This window comes from Pelobates fuscus, chromosome 5, assembly GCF_036172605.1.
Source record: "Pelobates fuscus isolate aPelFus1 chromosome 5, aPelFus1.pri, whole genome shotgun sequence".
Lineage (NCBI taxonomy): Eukaryota > Metazoa > Chordata > Amphibia > Anura > Pelobatidae > Pelobates > Pelobates fuscus.
Genome location: NC_086321.1, coordinates 203085163 through 203106093, shown reverse-complemented (window position 1 = coordinate 203106093; position 20931 = coordinate 203085163). Strand labels below are relative to the sequence as shown.

Here is a 20931-nt window from a genome sequence, read left to right as displayed (position 1 = left end):
CCGAGCCTCACAGCCTGCGCACAAGAACCGAACTCTGAGAACATCCGAATGTTGCAAACAAGCGCTGCCAGGGTGAGTAGAGAGCAGTACAACGTTCTGAACACACCTAGTCTCCTACCATCCCCGCTTTCCCATTGGCTGGAACGTCAGCCGTTTCGTGAATGGAATGCGCCGAGCGACCAATGAGAGGAAGTAAAGAAGTTTAAATGTCCCTGTGCGAGGAGGTGAGAGGAGGAGCAGGTTCAAGACCAATTCCGCCCATGTGCAATAAACGCTCCAACAACACGGCTTAGCTAGAATGTGCTGCTTTACAGCTGGGCGTCTCGGGACAGGAAGTAAACACTGCCTCTCTACTTGTGTATTCTGGCTGGAAGGGCTAATGCAGACATGGAAACTTTGCATGGACGTTAATTGAGAAGACATCTCGATTAGCTCTGTAACCAATTCCATGTACACATTAAAACCGCACGATAACAACTTTCTATACTCCTATTTTTCTGGTTTGTTTCTTTTGTAATAAATTTGCAAAGCAATAACATGCTTAAAACTTATTAAAATCAACCACCTGATTCACCACTCTCCGGCTACTTCAGTAATCTAAGATAACGAGTTTTGAGCAAGTGATTTTATTGCTAATTAAGTGAAACAGCTAGAGATGTACAATAAACATTTAGACTAAAGTCTTTTCAACTTAACAGCAGAATGTGGAATACTTTTTTTAACACAACTTTAGCTTAAAGAAGCAGTTTTGGGGTATAGAGATCATGCCCCTGCAATCTCACTGCTCAGTTCTGCCATGTATTGGTTAAATCAGCGGTTCCCAAACTGTGTGCCGCAGCGCCCAGTTCCCCGATGACCAGGCCCCTGTAATGTCGGCCGGCTGGCAGTGATTGTGGCATTATTAACCAGTTCAGAACAGTTCTGGGCTTGTACCAATGAAAACTCATGTGTCAAGGCGATGACGTGCTAAGAGCATGCATACATACATACATACATACATACATACATACATACATACATACATACATACATACATACATACTCTTGCACTCACGCTTTAAATGTTCCTTGTGTGCCGGGTGCTAAGCCAAGGCTTTAAATATCCAAGAAATCCTCTTTGGATTTCATAATATTATATGTATATAAAATCAGACCAGACTCTGGCACTCAACCCAAAAAAAGTATATATAATGTGTAAAAATATTACCAGGGTGCCTCCAGGCCAGTAGATATGAAGGTAAAAAACAGGAGCACTCACTTGGATTTTTCAAACGTGTATTAACCGTCTAAACACAAATCTACATCAACGTTTCGACCCTTCAGGGTCTTTATCAAGATTGATAAAGACCCTGAAGGGTCGAAACGTTGATGTAGATTTGTGTTTAGACGGTTAATACACGTTTGAAAAATCCAAGTGAGTGCTCCTGTTTTTTACCTATATATACATATATACCCCATATACGGCTATTTGCCCCTTACACAAGTATTACGGCCGTTTGGCCTGTATTTGTGGGAAGGGCTTAAATTAATTCACTCCCCTATATAAGGGACACCCCTTACCTGACTCATATCGCTTCAGGTCTGCATCAGAATGACCCTCCCACCACTCCTCATTTCAACACTTTCTCTTTTCTTTCCATTTACTTTACTTTCTTTCTCCTTGGTGGGCCCTCTTTATTTACAGGCCTACCATATCGTCGGTCTCGGCACACCACAACCGACTTGCTCCCTATATACTATCCTAGCTTATGCTGAAACCTTACTCCATATACGGCTATTTGCCCCTTACACAAATATTATATATATAAAATTCCATGCATATTCCATATTTTTGACAGCACACACAGGATAGTGGGAACAGGGGTCCAATGGCAGCAAGTGTCTCACACTTCCATCACTCAGCCTGCCCTCCTGACATCTCCCCCACCCTCCAGCAAAAGATAGTGATGTCTGCTGAGGAGGACCAGGCTGCAGTGAGACAAGTTTCAGATTTGTTTATATGAGGAGAGGGGCAGGGGTCAAGTCCTGGGCAGAAAAAATGTGGGAACTCACCCAAGAACCACCCCCCTCCAAAATTTATAAAAAAAATATATATATATACACTCATATGCATATATAAACGCGTGCACACACACACTGACAGGTGCACACAGACACACACACACACACACATACTCAGACACACAGTGGTGTATTTTAATTTTGTGCTGCACTAGGCATGACTAAACCTGAGCACCCCCTTAAAGGGACACTCCAGGCACCCAGACCACTTCTGCTCATTGGAGTGGTCTGGGTGCCAACTCCCACTACTCCTAACCCTGCAACTGTAATTTTTGCAGTTTTTTATAAACTGCAATAAATACATTGCAGGGCTAACTCCACCTCTAGTGGCTGTCTACTAGACAGCCACTAGAGGTCACTTCCTGATTTCTAGCAAGGATTTTCCTTGCTAGAGCATCGCTGGACGTCCTCACGCTGTGTGAGGACCTCCAGCGTCGCTCATTTCCCCATAGGAAAGCATTGAAAATCTAATGCGCTAATGCGCATGCGCGGCATTGCCGCACATTAGGTCTCCTCGGCCGGTGGGCGGGATCAGTCTCGCCCGCCGGAATTAGAGGGAGGAGAGGCGCGGAGGAGGAGACAGTGATGAGGGACATCGCCGCTGCCTCAGGTAAGGGACTGAAGGAGTTTTCACCCCTTCAGCAACTGGGGATTGGTGGGTGGGAGGGAGAGGGACCCTCCAGTGCCAGGAAAACGGATTGTTTTCCTGGCACTGGAGTTTCCCTTTAATCTAAATTTACCACCCCTTCCTGCCAATGGTGCACCTCTTCATGATTAAGAACCCATCCCTTCCTCTTCAGACTCCACCTTTTCCTGCTCCTTTTGAAGAAATACTATAGTGCCAGAAAAACAAAGTTGTTTTGCTGGCACTATAATTCCCTATAGAGCTCCCCTCCCTCGTGTTCTCCCCTCCCCCACTCAACACTGAAGGGGTTAAAATCCTATGGGAATTAAGCAGATGCTGGATATCCTCATGCACAGGGTGAGGACGTCCAGCATCAGTTAGGCGACTTTTGGTCACCTAACCACCCGAAAGTCCCTCTAGTGGCTGTCTGGTAGACAGCAACTTGAGGTGGAGTTACCCCTGAAGGCAATTATTACAATTTCTGAGAAACTACAATAATTACACTTCAGGTTTAAGGGGACTGGGACAGTTGTCTGGGTGCCTATAGTGTCCCTTTAAGCACACTCTCTGACAGACACACACTGCAGTAACACACAAACACACTGACAAACACACATTCACTGACACACTCATTCATTGACAAAGACACACACAAACATACTGACAGACACACTACACTAATCGTTTCACACACACACACACACACACACACACACACACTAAATGACAAAGACTCTCACTGATTTGACAGACTCACACAAATACACACATTAACAGACATATATACAAATTGAATTAACATTTCCCACCCACCCAGCCTCCCTACCTTTTGGGAAAGCTGGCACGGATGGGTCCAGTGGGGCAGGCGGCTGTTCTAATCAGACGCGGTGAGAGAGCTATGTTCGCTCTGCTCCCTCACGGGCTGTGTACTCATGCCAGGAGCCGGAATATGACGTCATATTCCGTCTCCCGGCATCAGCAAACGGTGTGCGAGGGAGCAGAGGAAACACAGCTCCCTCGCCACGTCTGATAGGTAGAAAGGCGCCCGCCGGGGGGGGGGTCCATCAGGTGGCCCCCCCATGACCGGGGGAACACGGGAGGCAGCATTTTTTGCTGTCCCCTGGTTAGTGCCTGCAGGGGGAACGGCGTTCCTGCTGTGAAAAAAGTGCAGGATGACTGTTCCTACGCGTTCCCGCAGGACTCGAGCCCTGGAGAGGGGGATAGCACAACAATGGCTGCTATACTGTATTATGAAAACATTGTTTTTTGGTTGGAGAAACCCTTTAAGTCCCTAAGAACAGAAGCAATTGTACAAGTTCTAATCAAAACAAAATTTCCTAGAATTTCTGCTATATGTCTGTTCAATCATAATTTACCTCTTTCATATTAAGTGTACCCATACATATGTCATTTTGTTCAAGAGAAATAAGGCTATCATTTCATATAAAATATTTATATATGAAACATGCAATCTAAAGAAGTATGAGAAATGAAGAGATTGTTTTTTTCTTAGTTCTGTATGGCATTTTAACGGTAAATGCCATAATACAGTTAGCACGTATTTGTGTTCAGCGATGTGTCACAAATATAACAGTCTCTCCCCTCCCCCCCCCCCCCCCCCCTCGAACAGGTTTTATGGGGTTTTGGAAAAATACAGGGTCAAATATGGCATGTATCCTTTTCCAGATTATACACATTTAAATTTGCTAATTTGGTTATGTTGCCTTTGAGACCGTATAGCAGCCCAGTGATGAGAATTAGTCATTTGCAAAAGTTGACAAGCCAACGTATTCGAAATGGGGTATGGCTACTTTTTTTTTTTTTTAATCCACCAAGTCCTAACCCTGGTCAAAGTTAGTGTTCATATTTGTATTGCATTTTTCACACACAAAAAAAAAAAAAAAAAAAAAAAAACACTTTCACTGATGATATAGTCATAAGGTTTACAGTTTTAAACCACTCGTATTTGTGTTCAGCGAAGTCTCCCGAGTACAACAGTGCCCATGTGTATATAAAGATTTTATGGTGTTTTGGATAGTTAATTATAGGGCTTGCAAATTAAATTCTCTTAACTTTCTGCCTGGGTTGTCAGGCAGGTCCCTCAAATAGTAATTAAAAGTCCTTGCACTGGCCCTGCTATCAGCCCTGTGCCAAAACCAGAAATGATAAACATTCTACATAAATATGATGATCTAGCAACCTTATTTGTGAAATCGAAGAGGCTGTCCCTCCCCCAGATTATATAACATTCTGCATGTGCATCACACAAGAGTCTCCATAGCAGATGCGTATATGCAGAGGCGGCTCTAGACTTTATGAGGGCTTAGGCGAAACGCAAACATGAGGCCCCACTAACAAAAAAAAAGTGTCACATATACACATTGATGCACTGTCGACCTGTGTATGTGCCTGAGAGTGTGTCTGACAGAGAGTATCCTTGTGTGTGTGAATGTATGTCTCTGAACATGTTTGCGTTTTTGTCTGAGAACCTATGTGTATGGGGTAGCTGCTTGAAGTGTGTTGTGTGTATGGGGGGGGGGGAAGAGGTGGGTAATGGTGAGAGGGGGGGGTGATGGTGAGAGGGAGAGGGGGGGTGAGAGGGAGAGGGGGGGTGAGAGGGAGAGGGGGGGTGAGAGGGAGAGGGGGGGTGAGAGGGAGAGGGGGGGTGAGAGGGAGAGGGGGGTGAGAGGGAGAGGGGGGTGATGGTGAGAGGGGGGGTGATGGTGAGAGGGGGGGTGATGGTGAGAGGGGGGGTGATGGTGAGAGGGGGGGTGATGGTGAGAGGGGGGGTGATGGTGAGAGGGGGGGTGATGGTGAGAGGGGGGGTGATGGTGAGAGGGGGGGTGATGGTGAGAGGGGGGGTGATGGTGAGAGGGGGGGTGATGGTGAGAGGGGGGGTGATGGTGAGAGGGGGGGTGATGGTGAGAGGGGGGGTGATGGTGAGAGGGGGGGTGATGGTGAGAGGGGGGGTGATGGTGAGAGGGGGGGTGATGGTGAGAGGGGGGTGATGGTGAGAGGGGGGTGATGGTGGGGGGGTGATGGTGAGAGGGAGAGGGGGTTAATGGTGAGAGGGAGCGGGGGGGGGTAATGTGAGAGTGAGAGGGGGGGTAATGTGAGAGTGAGAGGGGGTGAGGCTGAGGGTGGTGGGGGGGTGATGCTGAGGGTGGTGGGGGGGTGATGCTGAGGGTGGTGGGGGGGTGATGCTGAGGGTGGTGGGGGGGTGATGCTGAGGGTGGTGGGGGGGTGATGCTGAGGGTGGTGGGGGGGTGATGCTGAGGGTGGTGGGGGGGTGATGCTGAGGGTGGTGGGGGGGTGATGCTGAGGGTGGTGGGGGGTGATGCTGAGGGTGGTGGGGGGGTGATGCTGAGGGTGGTGGGGGGGTGATGCTGAGGGTGGTGGGGGGGTGATGCTGAGGGTGGTGGGGGGGTGATGCTGAGGGTGGTGGTGGGGTGATGCTGAGGGTGGTGGTGGGGTGATGCTGAGGGTGGTGGTGGGGGATGATGCTGAGGGTGGTGGTGGGGGATGATGCTGAGGGTGGTGGTGGGGGATGATGCTGAGGGTGGTGGTGGGGGATGATGCTGAGGGTGGTGGTGGGGGATGATGCTGAGGGTGGTGGTGGGGGGTGATGCTGAGGGTGGTGGTGGGGGGTGATGCTGAGGGTGGTGGTGGGGGGTGATGCTGAGGGTGGTGGTGGGGGGTGATGCTGAGGGTGGTGGTGGGGGGTGATGCTGAGGGTGGTGGTGGGGGGTGATGCTGAGGGTGGTGGTGGGGGGTGATGCTGAGGGTGGTGTGGGGGGTGATGCTGAGGGTGGTGGTGGGGGGTGATGCTGAGGGTGGTGGGGGGTGATGCTGAGGGTGGTGGGGGGTGAGGCTGAGGGTGGTGGGGGGTGAGGCTGAGGGTGGTGGGGGGTGAGGCTGAGGGTGGTGGGGGGTGAGGCTGAGGGTGGTGGGGGAAGTGAGGCTGAGTGTGGTGGGGGAAGTGAGGCTGAGGGTGGTGGGGGAAGTGAGGCTGAGGGTGGTGGGGGAGGTGAGGCTGAGGGTGGTGAGGGGTGTGATGCTGAGGGTGGTGAGGGGTGTGATGCTGAGGGTGGTGAGGGGTGTGATGCTGAGGGTGGTGAGGGGTGTGATGCTGAGGGTGGTGAGGGGTGTGATGCTGAGGGTGGTGGGGGGTGTGATGCTGAGGGTGGTGGGGGATGATGCTGAGGTTGGTGGGTGGTGATGCTGAGGTTGGTGGGTGGTGATGCTGAAGGTGGTGGGGGTTGATGCTGAAGGTGGTGGGGGTTGATGCTGAGAGTGGTGGGGGTGATGGTGAGGGGGTGGGGTGGGGGTGGGGGGTGAGGCTGAGGGTGGTGAGGGGTGTGATGCTGAGGGTGGTGGGGGGTGTGATGCTGAGGGTGGTGGGGGATGATGCTGAGGTTGGTGGGTGGTGATGCTGAGGTTGGTGGGTGGTGATGCTGAAGGTGGTGGGGGTTGATGCTGAAGGTGGTGGGGGTTGATGCTGAGAGTGGTGGGGGTGATGGTGAGGGGGTGGGGTGGGGGTGGGGGGTGAGGCTGAGGGGGGCTGGGGGTGAGACTTAGGGGGGTGATGCTGAAGGTGGAGGGGGTGATGCTGAGAGTGGTGGGGGTTATGGTGAGGGGGTGGGGGTGGGGGTGAGGCTGAGGGGGGTGGGGGTGATGCTGAGGGGGGTGGGGGTGATGCTGAGGGGGGTGGGGTGATGGTGAAGGGGTGAGGGTGGTGGGGTGATGGTGAGGGGGGTGGGGGGTGAGGCTGAGGGGGGGCTGGGGGTGAGACTAAGGGGGGTGATGCTGAGGGTGGTGGGGGTGGTGGTGAGGGTGGTGGGGGCTAGGGGTGGTGAGGCTGAGGGTGGTGGGGGGTGATGGTGAGGGTGGTGGGGGGGGGTGAGGCTGAGGGTGGTGGGGGTGATGGTGAGGGTGGTGGGGGAGGTGATGGTGAGGGTGGTGGGGGGAGGTGATGGTGAGGTTGGTGGGGGTGAGGCTGAGGGTGGTGGGGGTGGTGGTGGTGAGGGTGGTGGGGGGTGATGGTGAGGGTGGTGGGGGGTGGTGGGGGGTGGTGAGGCTGAGGGTGGTGGGGGAGGTGATGCTGAGGGTGGTGAGGCTGAGGGTGGTGGGGGAAGTGAGGCTGAGGGTGGTGGGGGAGGTGAGGCTGAGGTGGTGAGGGGTGTGATGCTGAGGGTGGTGGGGGGTGTGATGCTGAGGGTGGTGGGGGATGATGCTGAGGTTGGTGGGTGATGGGGGGTGATGCTGAGGGTGGTGGGGGGTGATGCTGAAGGTGGTGGGGGTTGATGCTGAGAGTGGTGGGGGTTGATGCTGAGAGTGGTGGGGTTGATGCTGAGAGTGGTGGGGGTTGATGCTGAGAGTGGTGGGGGTTGATGCTGAGAGTGGTGGGGGTTGATGCTGAGAGTGGTGGGGGTTGATGCTGAGAGTGGTGGGGGTGATGGTGAGGGGGGTGGGGTGAGGCTGAGGGGGGCGATGCTGAAGGTGGAGGGGGGTGATGCTGAGAGTGGTGGGGGTGAGGCTGAGGGGGGTGATGCTGAGGGGGGTGGGGTGATGGTGAAGGGGGTGAGGGTGGTGGGGTGATGCTGAGGGTGGTGGGGGGTGAGGCTGAGGGTGGTCGGGGGTGAGGCTGAGGGGGTGGGGGTGAGGCTGAGGGGGTGGGGGTGAGGCTGTGGGGGTGGGGGTGAGGCTGTGGGGGTGGGGGTGAGGCTGTGGGGGGTGGGGGTGGGGGGTGAGGCTGAGGGTGGTGGGGGTGGTGGGGGTGGTGGTGGGGGCTAGGGGTGGTGAGGCGTGATGGTGAGGGTGGTGGGGGGTGGTGAGGCTGAGGGTGGTGGGGGTGATGGTGAGGGTGGTGGGGGGAGGTGATGGTGAGGTTGGTGGGGGTGAGGCTGAGGGTGGTGGGGGTGGTGGTGAGGGTGGTGGGGGCTAGGGGTGGTGAGGCTGAGGGTGGTGGGGGGTGGTGAGGCTGAGGGTGGTGGGGGGAGGTGATGCTGAGGGTGGTGGGGGGTGATGCTGAGGGTGGTGGGGGGTGATGCTGAGGGTGGTGGGGGGGTGATGCTGAGGGTGGTGGGTGGTGGGGGTGATGCTGAGGGTGGTGGGGGGTGATGCTGAGGGTGGTGAGGGGGATGATGCTGAGAGTGGTGGGGGATGATGCTGAGAGTGGTGGGGGGTGATGCTGAGAGTGGTGGGGTGATGGTGAGGGGGGTGGGGGTGGGGGTGAGGCTGAGGGGGTGGGGGGTGAGGCTGAGGGGGGTGATGCTGAGTGGGGTGATGCTGAGGTGGGTGGGGGGTGAGGCTGAGGGGGGCTGGGGGTGAGACTGAGGGGGGTGAGGCTGAGGGTGGTGGGGGTGATGGTGGGGGTGATGGTGAGGGTGGTAGGAGGTTGAGGCTGAGGGTGGTGGGGGCTAGGGGTAGTGAGGCTGAGGGTGGTGGGAGGTGAGGCTGAGGGGGGCTGGGGGTGAGGCTGAGGGGGGTGATGCCGGTGGTGGTGGGGGCTAGGGGTGGTGGGGGGTGATGGTGGTGGGGGGGTGGTGAGGCTGAGGGTAAGGCTGAGTGTGGTGATGGTGACTGGGGGGGTGAGGCTGAGTGTTGTGGGGGGTGATGGTGAGCGTACCTTGATTTCCCTGGTGGTCCAGTGGGCTCCCTGGTGGTCCGGTGGCCACTGCTCCCGGTCTGCAGCTCTGAGGAGCTGCAGACCGTGTAGACCGTGTAGATTGGCTAATTCTCGCGAGTCACATGGTCTGCAGCTCTGCACACTGCGGAGCTGCAGACCAGTGTCTGCGATGGTGGCCGGACAGCCAGGAGGGGCCTCGCACCCAGCGGCATACCGGGCAAGCCGCCGGGCCCCCTCCTGGTGTCAGGTCCTCGGTCACTGACCGAGGACCTGACACACTCTGCCAACAGGCGGTTTAGGCGGCCGCGAGGCCCCAGCCAGCGCGAGGCCTTAGGCGGCCGCCTAAACCGCCTAATTAGAGAGCCGCCTCTGCGTATATGCATGGATGAAAGAAGCTTAATTGGGTGGGGTACTAGAAACCTTATAGAAGCTGCTCAGCTCTTTTAATTAATTAAACTACATCCAACGCCTTGACTACATATACAATAGCTCATGAAAACTCTGTGCAGTTTAGCACTCTTTAGCTACTCTCAAAATGACTTTATATAATCCAATCAGTGGTGTACTAATGGGGTGCCACACACTAAGAGGGGTGCCCGTGGCAGACTGTGTCTGACCCGAAACGAGGAGGGGGCCCGGCAGCTTGCTCAATATGCAGCTGGGTGCAATGTCCCTCTTGCACCCATCGCAGACACCGGTCTGCAGCTCCGCAGTGAGCAGAGCTGCAGACCATTTTTGTCTTGCGAGATATGAGCAATCAGAGCATTTCTATGTAACTACATGTGTGTACGTCTGTGTGCCAGTGTGTGTATATGTGCATACATCTCAGCATTTTGCCTACACTACACACAAATACAACCCTGCATCCAAATATCAACACACCATCATATTAAAAAACCACATTACAGAAAAATGCACGCCTGCATTAATATGCCAATACGTGCAAACACACCCGTACATTCACTCACACATACTCCATACAAAAACATTCAAACACACAAACAATGCTCGGTGTTAAATACATAAAAAAAAAAAAATAATAATTGTGGGTGCTTTTTACATTTTTAAGCTGGGGGGAAGGGTGCCAAATATAGGATCCACCCCGGGTGCAAAATGCTCCAGGTACGCCCCTGAATCCAGTAGTTCTGTTTGAAGTCATCAAATACAGTTTACTTGTCTTCACAGTAATGCAGGATTAAGGCAGTTTTTAATTTTTGTTTTATTTTTAAAACACTGGCAGTATTCAAAGTGTTAATAAGTCAGCTCGAGAGAGAGTTTAGTATTTCTGCCATTTGTTTGCTTATTTTCAGCAAGCAAACATTTCATCTCAAGTAATGGCAAGCTGATCAGAAAAACAAGAATAAATACAGCCCTCATACACATACAGTCTAATTCTAAACATGTATTATTTAATTGAATAATACAATTATGTAAACAACTGAAAATGAATGCTTGTTTTAAATACAGAAAATATTGCCGAAATGCCCAGAGTATTGCCATATGTAATGATACCTTTTTTTTTTTTTTTGGAATATCATAATATTTAAAAGACAAGCCTTCAAGTATTGTTTCAGACCTATGGAAGAGTTTTAAAATGAGTCTTTAGGCATAATAACAGCACTGATGCAACCAAGGCAATACAGAAACAACACTCTAGAAAAAACTTAGCTAAGATATTTCTCTCACTTACTTTTAGAAGCATGCGTCAAAACAAAGTCTCCTCTTTTCACAACGACATGGCCACGTCAAACTCTGGCTAAAGTAATTCTGCTAATAGTGCAGTTTGCACTATGTCACAGTCACGTCATTTTGGCCACAATGACACAAGCCATGCTTTTTTTTTATATTTTATTCCTTGTTTGGCGTCCTGACTGCTTTTTATGTGCATGTGTCAATGACGCAAATCTGACAAATGGATTGGGCATATATTCTCTCACATTTCTATGGTTCAGTGCCTTTTTGTGGTTTCCAGACCCCTTATATTTAAAAGAAGAAAAACTACCACAACAAGAGGACATAGTCTAAAATTAGAGGGACAAAGGTTTAAAAATAATATCAGGAAGTATTACTTTACTGAGAGGGTAGTGGATGCATGGAATAGCCTTCCAGCTGAAGTGTTAGAGGTTAACACAGTAAAGGAGTTTAAGCATGCCTGGGATAGGCATAAGGCTATCCTAACTATAAGATAAGGCCAGTGACTAATGAAAGTATTTAGAAAATTGGGCAGACTAGATGGGTGAATGGTTCTTATCGGCCGTCACATTCTATGTTTCTATGTTTCTAAGCGTGTTACTATGTTATACTGATTGCGTTTCTTTTTTTACTTTATACAGAGCCCCAGCATGCAAATACAGAACAATTCAAAGGATAGTACGTATTACCAGCCCTTAGAAGTGGCTGAGCTTAATGTAGTATAGAGAAAATAATCAAACAGGCCTTGGTCAAGGGAATACAGAATAGCAACAATGCGGGTAAATAAGCCAAGCTCAGAATTAGAGATATCAGGATAGTGAAAGCATGCCAAAGTCAATAACTGGATAATCAAAGGAACTATACAGAATGCACTCCCAAGCTATAATTGGCCATGACAGGGCTATGGAAGCCTTGCATCTGATGTCATCAGAATGATGCCAGAACGTCATATATGTGCAATGCCAAAATTATGTCATACTTATGGCAATTTGGCTGTATAAATTTGTATGGCTACAGCAATCTGCATCATTCTTGATGCTGAAGTGACGTTTGGTGTTGTTATTTTGGCGCTGGATCAGAAAAAGTCAGGTTGCATCATTTTTTTTTTTTTAATTCTTTATTTATAGCGTGCAGGGAATTACAATCATGCATGGTGTGCCACGATAGCACGAACAAGAGTATACATTATAGATTTTCATGGCTGTTTTAAACCAGACTGCACATTTTATATTTAAGATAAACAAGTTAGACTAAGCATTTTTCAATTTTAAATGGTTCACATGATGGTGTTGAGTATGTCGGTTTACGTTAAGTCGTACATTAGTTGGGTCATATCGATTAGATGCATGAGGTATGCCTAGTCAGATTATGCACATTAAGCTACAAAAGAACAAGAGTACAAAAAAGCAAATTAACATTACTGTGGTTAAACCTCTGAGAGTCTAATTTAGATGCACATTTTAGAGGGTCATTTAATGGTTGAGAAGGGGTGCTGGGGCAGTTACTCTGTGCGGACTAGGCTGCTAGGCGGTCTAATAAGAGTAAGGCCTACATGGAGGGGGGTGATTACCCTATGCCTACTGGTCTGCGTAGCCTGTCCAGAGGTTTAGCAAGGGACTGGGTCACCTCAATGCAACCCCACCAGACCCAGTCTCCAGCATAGTCCCGCACTTTTGCCTCGCTGGTCAGTTTGCCTCCCGAAGTCTGTACGGAGTATCGGGGCCCTGCTGCGTGTTGGTGGCGTCGTCGTTGTGTGGTGGGTATCGTGGGTTGCAGGCTGTGCCCAAGGATGCGTCTCCGTGTGTATAGAGATCCGGGAGGTTGCTGGCAGGTCTTTCCATGGAATGGCTTGTTTGGGCCACGTGTGTGGGTAACCCGGTGGCTGGTTTGGTCGGTGCATAGACCGCGTTCTTTGCCGCTGTTGGACCCCAGGCGTCCCCAGAGGCCCCTTCCTTCTTCGTGGAGCCAGTCGGCCCGCAGGGCGTGGAGCCTTTGGTCGACTGTGTAGTTGCTGTTTCTGCCCTGGAGGGTTAGCTTTGTGTAGTGGGGCTTGTCGATGTAGCCTGCGTTCCAGCTCTCTCCAGAACCTCTCAAAGTGCTCGTTCTGCTTGGCTTGGAGGTGCACGTCTGGTCGCCATGATGGTTAGGCCCCGCCCCCAGGTTGCATCATTTTTAATTTAGGATCTGCATTATTATTCTAGTGTACAACAGAGTGTGTCATGTCAAAAACAACACTGTTACTGTTCTTCATTTCAGAGTAAAAAATAGCAGTTTGTCATTCATTGCCAATTTCTGTACAGTTCACGGTGTCACAAGGGGTAGGTAAACAACGCCGGCTAGAGGTCTGTGCCCTGACAAGGGGTGAAGGAGGAGAGGGATTAATGTAGACCATTAGGAAAATGTGGCAGGAGAGAGAAGATAGTTATTTGATATGCCTTCCTAAAGAGGTCAATTTTTTAAGTCTCTTACATATATGGAAAGTTCTAAGTCTAATTCACTGGGGAATTGTACAAGAATTGCACAGCCCCATAAAATATCTGAGAACAATTAGTTGGTGATACGGCTGTGATCCGGGGTGAGGTATAAGTCATCGAAGTGGGGAGCTCAAGGTGAGACATATTTATTTGAGCAGATATGTAGGTTGGGGTACTGCTATGAAGAATATTAGGGGTAAGAACTAGGATTTAAAATTTAGTCTGTGAACATATAGAGAGCCAGTGTTAGGACAGCAATATTCTGGATCTCCTAGAACAGAATGACATTACAATGGAATTAAGGGACAGAGGGGTTTGGATCCAATATAGGGACTGTTGGTTCTTAAGATTGATATTTGTGAGGTATGCAGCTGGAGAGATACAGTCAATGGTTTTCACAGACCATCGTAAGCAAACATAAGCTGCATTGGATGTACTCGTCGAATCAGTAGATTTACCAATTTGTGGATTTATATTTATATAGCAGTGCATTAACATATTGAGATTGCAACACTTACTAACTGAATGACTGGTTTGTGCACTGGTTTTGTCAACTCAACTGAAATACATTCATAGAATTTGACAGCAGATAAGAACTAGTCTGCCCAATTTTCTAAATACTTGCATTAGTCCCTGGCCTTAGCTTCAGTCTAGGATAGTCTTAAGCCTATCCCACACATGCTTAAAGTAATACTTCCTGAAATTATTTTTAAACCTTTGCCCCTCTAATTTAAGACTGTGTCCTTTTGTTGTTAAATTAAAGGCAGAGTCCAAGTACCAAAATCACTTGACCCCCACCCCAAGTACCATAATTACTACAGAGCACTGTAGTGCTGATGATGGCATGATTCCATGGGAGTCCCCTCAAATATAAGTCAGTTTGCAAACGTTTGACAATTTACCTGATTGGATCCCCTGCTTCATTAACCCCTTAAGGATGGTGGGCATTCTATGCCGTCTTTTTTGGTGTGGTCCTAAACGCCGACGAGCGGCATAAAATGTCCCCGCCGTTACTTTAATAAGTAAAAATATATATATATATATATATATATATATATATATATATAAAAACAAGTTTTAGAAAGTAAAAAAAAAAAGACATTAAAAAAATGCTCATTACCACTACACTTGGAACATACTAGCGAAAAAAGGATCCCACGCAAAGGTTCAAAATATGCATTTTCATTTACCTCGTGGTGTATTCTTTAATAAATAGTATGTGTTTGTGGGGAAGTTTGAATAACCAACCAGCTAAACTACTCTAAAATGGAACATGGACACAGTGTAAAACGTCAAAGTTAGAAAAAAACTGAATGGCTGCGTCTCAAATGTGCCCCTTCAACATCCACTTATACCTGGCCACTTATACCTATACCATATGGGGGCATTGCTGTACTCAGCAGACATAGCTGAGCAACATATGAAGTATTATACAGTCGTAGTACGCAAAAGGTTTGCAAAATATACTGTGTAAACTCACTGTGTGTCAAAAAGGCACTACACTTGGTACAAGCCAACGGAAAAAGTATCCCACGCCAAGGTTCAAAATATGCCTTTTTGAAATACCCTGGGATGTCTTCTTTAATAAATGGTATAGTTGGAATATGTAGCCTGCTCAAGTGCTCCAAAGTGGGACACGGACGCATTAAAACCCTCCATGAAAATTCACATTTAAAAAACGGAACTTGTCACGTCTCTTTTACAGCACTGTAGTTCTTGGCGCCTAAATGATAGCTTATTAGATAGTGAAGAATATCTCCCAAAGTTGCAATCTCAGGTAGAAATGTTTTTTAGAAATCACGTTAACTGCCAGACTAATGTCACTACTCAATGGTTAGCCCATAAGGCAGTTATAAGAGGCATGTTAATACAGCAAGGAGCAAGGGTAAAGAGATTACAGTCACAGGAAATGAGCAAATTAGAATTAGAGTTGACAAAGATGGAGGCCACTCATAAAGCTGCCCCTACTTCACGTTCACATTCACAACTGATGGTGATAAAGTCAGCCTTACAAGATTTACAACTATTAGAGACAGGGAAGCATATGAGACTATTAAACCAATCACATTATGCTATGGGGAATAAAGCGGGTAGACTTTTAGCTAATAAAGTTAAACAAAAAAAATTACAAGTTAAAATCCCTTATATTGTCTCAAAAAGGAATGATAAAATTATATAATCCTCAAGATATAGCAAATGAACTGGCAAATTACTATTCAGAGCTCTATCAATTAGAGAGAGATACTAATACATATCAGCCAAAGGAGGAGGAGATCAAATTTTTTTTGGAGAAGGCAAATTTGCCAAGGTTAACACCACTTAAATGTACCTCCCTTGATAAACCATTTGAGGAAGAAGAGGTAGCAGTAGCAATAAATTCCCTCACTAAACATAAGGCTCCCGGGCCTGATGGGTTTTCAAATTATTATTATATAAAATTAGCAAAACAACTGATCCCTACTCTTACGAAACTTTTCAATTTTATAAAAGTTACTGGTGCCATTCCCCAAGAAATGTTGGAAGCAAATATCGTGGCTTTACCGAAACCTAATAAACCGCCTACACAGAGTGAAAATTTAAGACCGATATCCCTACTTAATACGGATATTAAGATCTATGCTAAATTGATAGCTTCACGAATTAAACACCTCCTCCCGGATCTTATCTCGGAGGAACAAGCAGGGTTTATACCTGGAAAACAGATAGGGGATAATACTAGACATTTTGTGAACTTGGTGGAATAGGCAAACACTTCATCACAACAAGGATTAATTTTAGCATTAGATGCTGAAAAAGCATTCGATCGTTTACATTGGGGGTATATGTCACTTACGCTTATTAAAATGGGTTTCCCATTAAATGTTTTAGCAAGTATATTAGCACTATATCAAAATCCTAGTGCAAGAGTGCTTAATACTGGCTTTTTTTCTGACAAAATAAAAATAAGTAACGGCTCTCGTCAAGGTTGTCCCCTTTCCCCTCTCATTTTTATTATATGTATGGAACCTGTAGTAAGGATGATTAAACAAGATAATAATATCAAAGGGTTGATTACACCAGGGGGTATTAAAAAAATAGCGTTGTTTGCGGACGATATTCTGCTCTTTATTAAAGACCCAGAGTCTTCTTTACCAGCACTGATTAAACTACTAATAGAATATGGGCAGGTATCGTATTATAAAAATAACATAGCTAAAACACAGGCACTACCTATTAAATTACAACAAACAGTTATAGATAAATTGAAGCTACAATATAAATTTGATTGGCGTACTTCATTTATAAAATATTTGGGAATTAAACTTACTAAAGCAGCTAAAACATTAATTAAAGTAAACCATTATCCAATGCTTCAACAAATTAAAAATACAATGGCAAAGTGGGAAGGTTTGGAGATTTCATGGCTGGGACGCATAAATCTTATTAAAATGATGATACTACCTCAGATACTATATCTCTTTAGAACATTACCCATAGCACTCTCTAACAAATTACTTAAACAGATTCAGAGCACTATAAATGCTCACATTTGGAAGAGGAAACCCCCAAGAGTGGCACGAGGGAGTTCAGGTCTTTCATATGTAAAAGGGGGTCTGGGAATGCCAGACATTAAAATATATTATAGAGCATTCTTTTTAGCAGAAGGGTTTAGATTACTTAGAATGAGAAAAACCTCTCAATACCCAATTTGGCCCAATAACATTTGAAAATGCATGCTTAGATGCAAATAACATAACATACTACTTATGGACATGCTCGGTTCCCCAGTCTCCTTTAAAACCCATGTTACAAAGCACAGAACTCTTACTAAGAATATGGAAAAAATGGTGTCCATGTGTAATAAATCTTAATTTGATGTTTAAAGCTGCACCAATAATGGCGTTAGCAGCCCTTTCTTTGGACCTTCAGATGAGAAGGTGGCAAGAGAAGGGGGTAAGACAAATAGGCAATTTAATGATCGGGCCACAAGTAAAATTATTTCCTAATCTTCAAAAAGAATTTAACTTAGATGCTAAAGAGATGTTCGTATACTTAAGGATTAAGAATATAATAAAGGCATATGCTATGGATAATCCAGATAATGAGGCAAATATCTTACCCTCACCAGAATTTATTTTGTCACGTAAGTCTATTAAACCATTTTCTTGGTGTTATAATGCACTGATTGAAAGCGAGGCACCAGAAAAATTAAAATATATGATTAAATGGGAGAATGAAATTGGGAAGCAATTTTCAAGGAGAGATTGGCACTTAGCTATGTTTAGCACCAAGCAAGCCTCACGTAGCCAGGGCCGGATTAAGAGCACAGTGGGCCTGGTGCTGACAATTATGATGGGCCTAATTACGGAATCTTATCGACCAAAAACACTAAAACAGTCATACCTCCCAAGCGTCATGTATCTGATGGAGATGGTCCTGGAGGGAAACTCATAGGATGCAGCTATAAGAAAACACATACTCTATGCTAATCTCTCTAATTTATGCTTTCATTTTTCAAGTAAATCCATAACCCCTAACAGCAGTGTCCAGTGAAGCAGGAAGTCAATGGGCAGGGTAAAAGGGTGGGACACTGGTGCGAATCACGTAACCAGACCTGCCAAAAGGGGAGAACTTCTGTCTGTCCAAAGAATTTGAAGGACAGCCTGGCATGAATGCATGTCAGGCTGCACGCCAATCATGCAGGCTGTCCAACTAAGGGCATACTATGCAGGCAGCACCCTGAACTTGACATAAATGCGTCTAATAATGCGCTCACTCCATGCTTTCTAAGGACTGTCCCCTAGCACTCGCTGGTCCACTTGTCTCCTTACTTTCTTACTAGCAGGCAGAAATTTCTGGTATATAGTCTGAACCAGAGAAAAGGTGTATGTAGTGAGTTTAGAAGAAAGGGGACATGCCACAGTGTTAGAGAGACCAATGTCTGCATTATCTAAACTAATTTTATTGTCAGCCAGTCCACACAAGTTTTGTTCCCATACATCCCTCTCAAGCTTCCAAACTTAAAGGGACACTATAGTCACCAGAACAACTACAGCTTATTGTATTTGTTCTGGTAAGTAGAATCATTCCATTCAGGCCTTTTGCAGTAAACACTGTCTTTTCAGAGAAAATAACTCCACTGGCCGCTCCTTAGATGGCTGCTAGAGGTGCTTCCTGGGGCAGTACTGCCTATTGTGCAGCACTGCCATTCAGTGTCTCCACCCTCTGCATGCAGACACTGAACTTTCCTCATAGAGATGCATTGATTCAATTTATCTTTATGAGGAGATGCTGATTGGCCAGGGCCATGTTGGACTTGTGATGGCTCTGCCCCTGATCTGCCTGGTTGACAGTCTCAGCCAATCCTATGGGCAAGTATTGTAATTTGCTCAGACCACCACTTCTGATGATGTCAGCAGACAGTCAGTTCAGAGACAGAGCCAGCAGCTGCAGACTTGAATACAAGTTATATTTTACTATACTTAGGGAGGCAAGAAGGGGCCAGGGTGGTGGTTTTAACATAATAGGGTCAGAAATACATGATTGTGTTCCTGACCCTATAGTGCTCCTTTAAGCAAGAGTATGTGAAGAGTAGTTAGGGTTGCCACCTTTCTTGGGAATAAAAATACCAGCCTTAATCATTTGTATAATCACAAGGAGTGACATCAGAGAAAATTCTGTAAAATCACCAACAAACTACTCACAGTTTGATTCTGCTGTGTAGATGGATTGCTCCCAATGTCTCCCAGTGTCTCAGTCTCGCAAGTCACCCAGTGTCTCAGTGTCCCTATGTATCACAGTGTCAGTGCCCCCATGTCGCCCAGTCCCCTAGTCTCCCAGTGTCTCAGTGTCCCCATGTCGCCCAGTGTCCCAATGTCTGTGTGTCCCCATGTCACTAGGATACTGGGGACACAGTGAGACCCGGGGACACTGAGAGACATGGGGACACTGAGAGACCCGGGAACACACAGACATGGGGACACTGTGAGACATGGGAACACTGAGACATTTAGGGAAACTGGGAGAAATGGGGACACTGAGACACTAGGGACAGACACTGAGAGACATGGGGACACTGAAACATTTGGGGACACTAAGACACTAGGGACACATAGACATGGGAACACATACACTGGGAGACTAGGGGACACTGGCTGGGAGACAGACACTTGGGGACACTGGAAGACATGGGGACAGTTGTGGACATAGACTTGGGGACACTGGGACATATAGGGACACTGGGAGACATGGGGACACAGACACTGGGAGACTTGGGGACACTGAGACACTAGGGACACTGGCTGGGGGACATGGGAACACTGGGAGAAATGGGGACATAGTGTCTCAGTGTCTCACAGCGTCCCCATGTGTCTCAGCGTCCCCAAGTGTCTCAGTGTTCCCAGGTCACCCAGTTTCTGTGTCCCCTAGTGTCTGTGTCCCCTAGTGTCTGTGTCCCCTAGTGTCTGTGTCCCCTAGTGTCTGTGTCCCCTAGTGTCTGTGTCCCCTAGTGTCTGTGTCCCCTAGTGTCTGTGTCCCCTAGTGTCTGTGTCCCCTAGTGTCTGTGTCCCCTAGTGTCTGTGTCCCCTAGTGTCTGTGTCCCCTAGTGTCTGTGTCCCCTAGTGTCTGTGTCCCCTAGTGTCTGTGTCCCCTAGTGTCTGTGTCCCCTAGTGTCTGTGTCCCCTAGTGTCTGTGTCCCCTAGTGTCTGTGTCCCCTAGTGTCTCAGTGTCCCCATATGTCCCTTAGTGTCCCCTAGTGTCTCAGTGTCCCCATGTGTCTCAGTGTCCCCATGTGTCCCTTAGTGTCCCCTAGTGTCTCAGTGTCCCCATGTGTCCCTGCTGCCTTTCCCCCCATCCCTCACTTACCCATGGATCAGTGAGTAGTAGAGAGAGGCAGGGATATGCTGTAACTTCCTATCCCTGCCTCTCTCCACACACAGTGACCCCTACTGGCCGGTGCTGGTATTGCAGAGTAATGTCCATTTATTCTGAGAAAAATACCTGCATTTGTATTGCCGGTATTACTGCAATACCGGCACGGCCAGGCACACTCAAATACCGGCTGTGCCAGTAAAATACCAGTCAGATGGCAAACCTAAGAAGAGTAGTGTGTAAAAAAAAAAAAAAAAAAAAAATTTTTTTTTTTTTTTTAAAATGGGCCTATTCCATGGGCCTGGGCCTGGAGCTGCAGCTCCATCAGCCCCTATGTTAATCCGGCCCTGCACGTAGCTTATCGTTATGGGAGGCGTACTGTAAGGTGACAATGAGGTGGTACTTGGTACCGCAAAGATTAGCACATATGTATGCTGACTCATCAAGGCTGTGTTGGAGGTGTGAGAAAGAAGTTGGTTCTATGCTGCATATTTTTTGGGAGTGTCCATATTTAAGAGAGTTTTGGAAGCGAATTCAGAATTTAATATATGAAAAAACAAAGCTTATGATTCCATTGCATGCGGAGAAACTCGTACTTCATA

General features: G+C 47.6%; 1 protein-coding gene across 7 annotated transcripts in view; it reads right to left on the bottom strand.

Moving 5' to 3' along the window:
* Nucleotides 1-20931, bottom strand: part of CDC14B (cell division cycle 14B) — an 88575-nt gene that overhangs the window by 42227 nt on the left and 25417 nt on the right. The gene's annotated exons all lie outside the window — the stretch shown is intronic.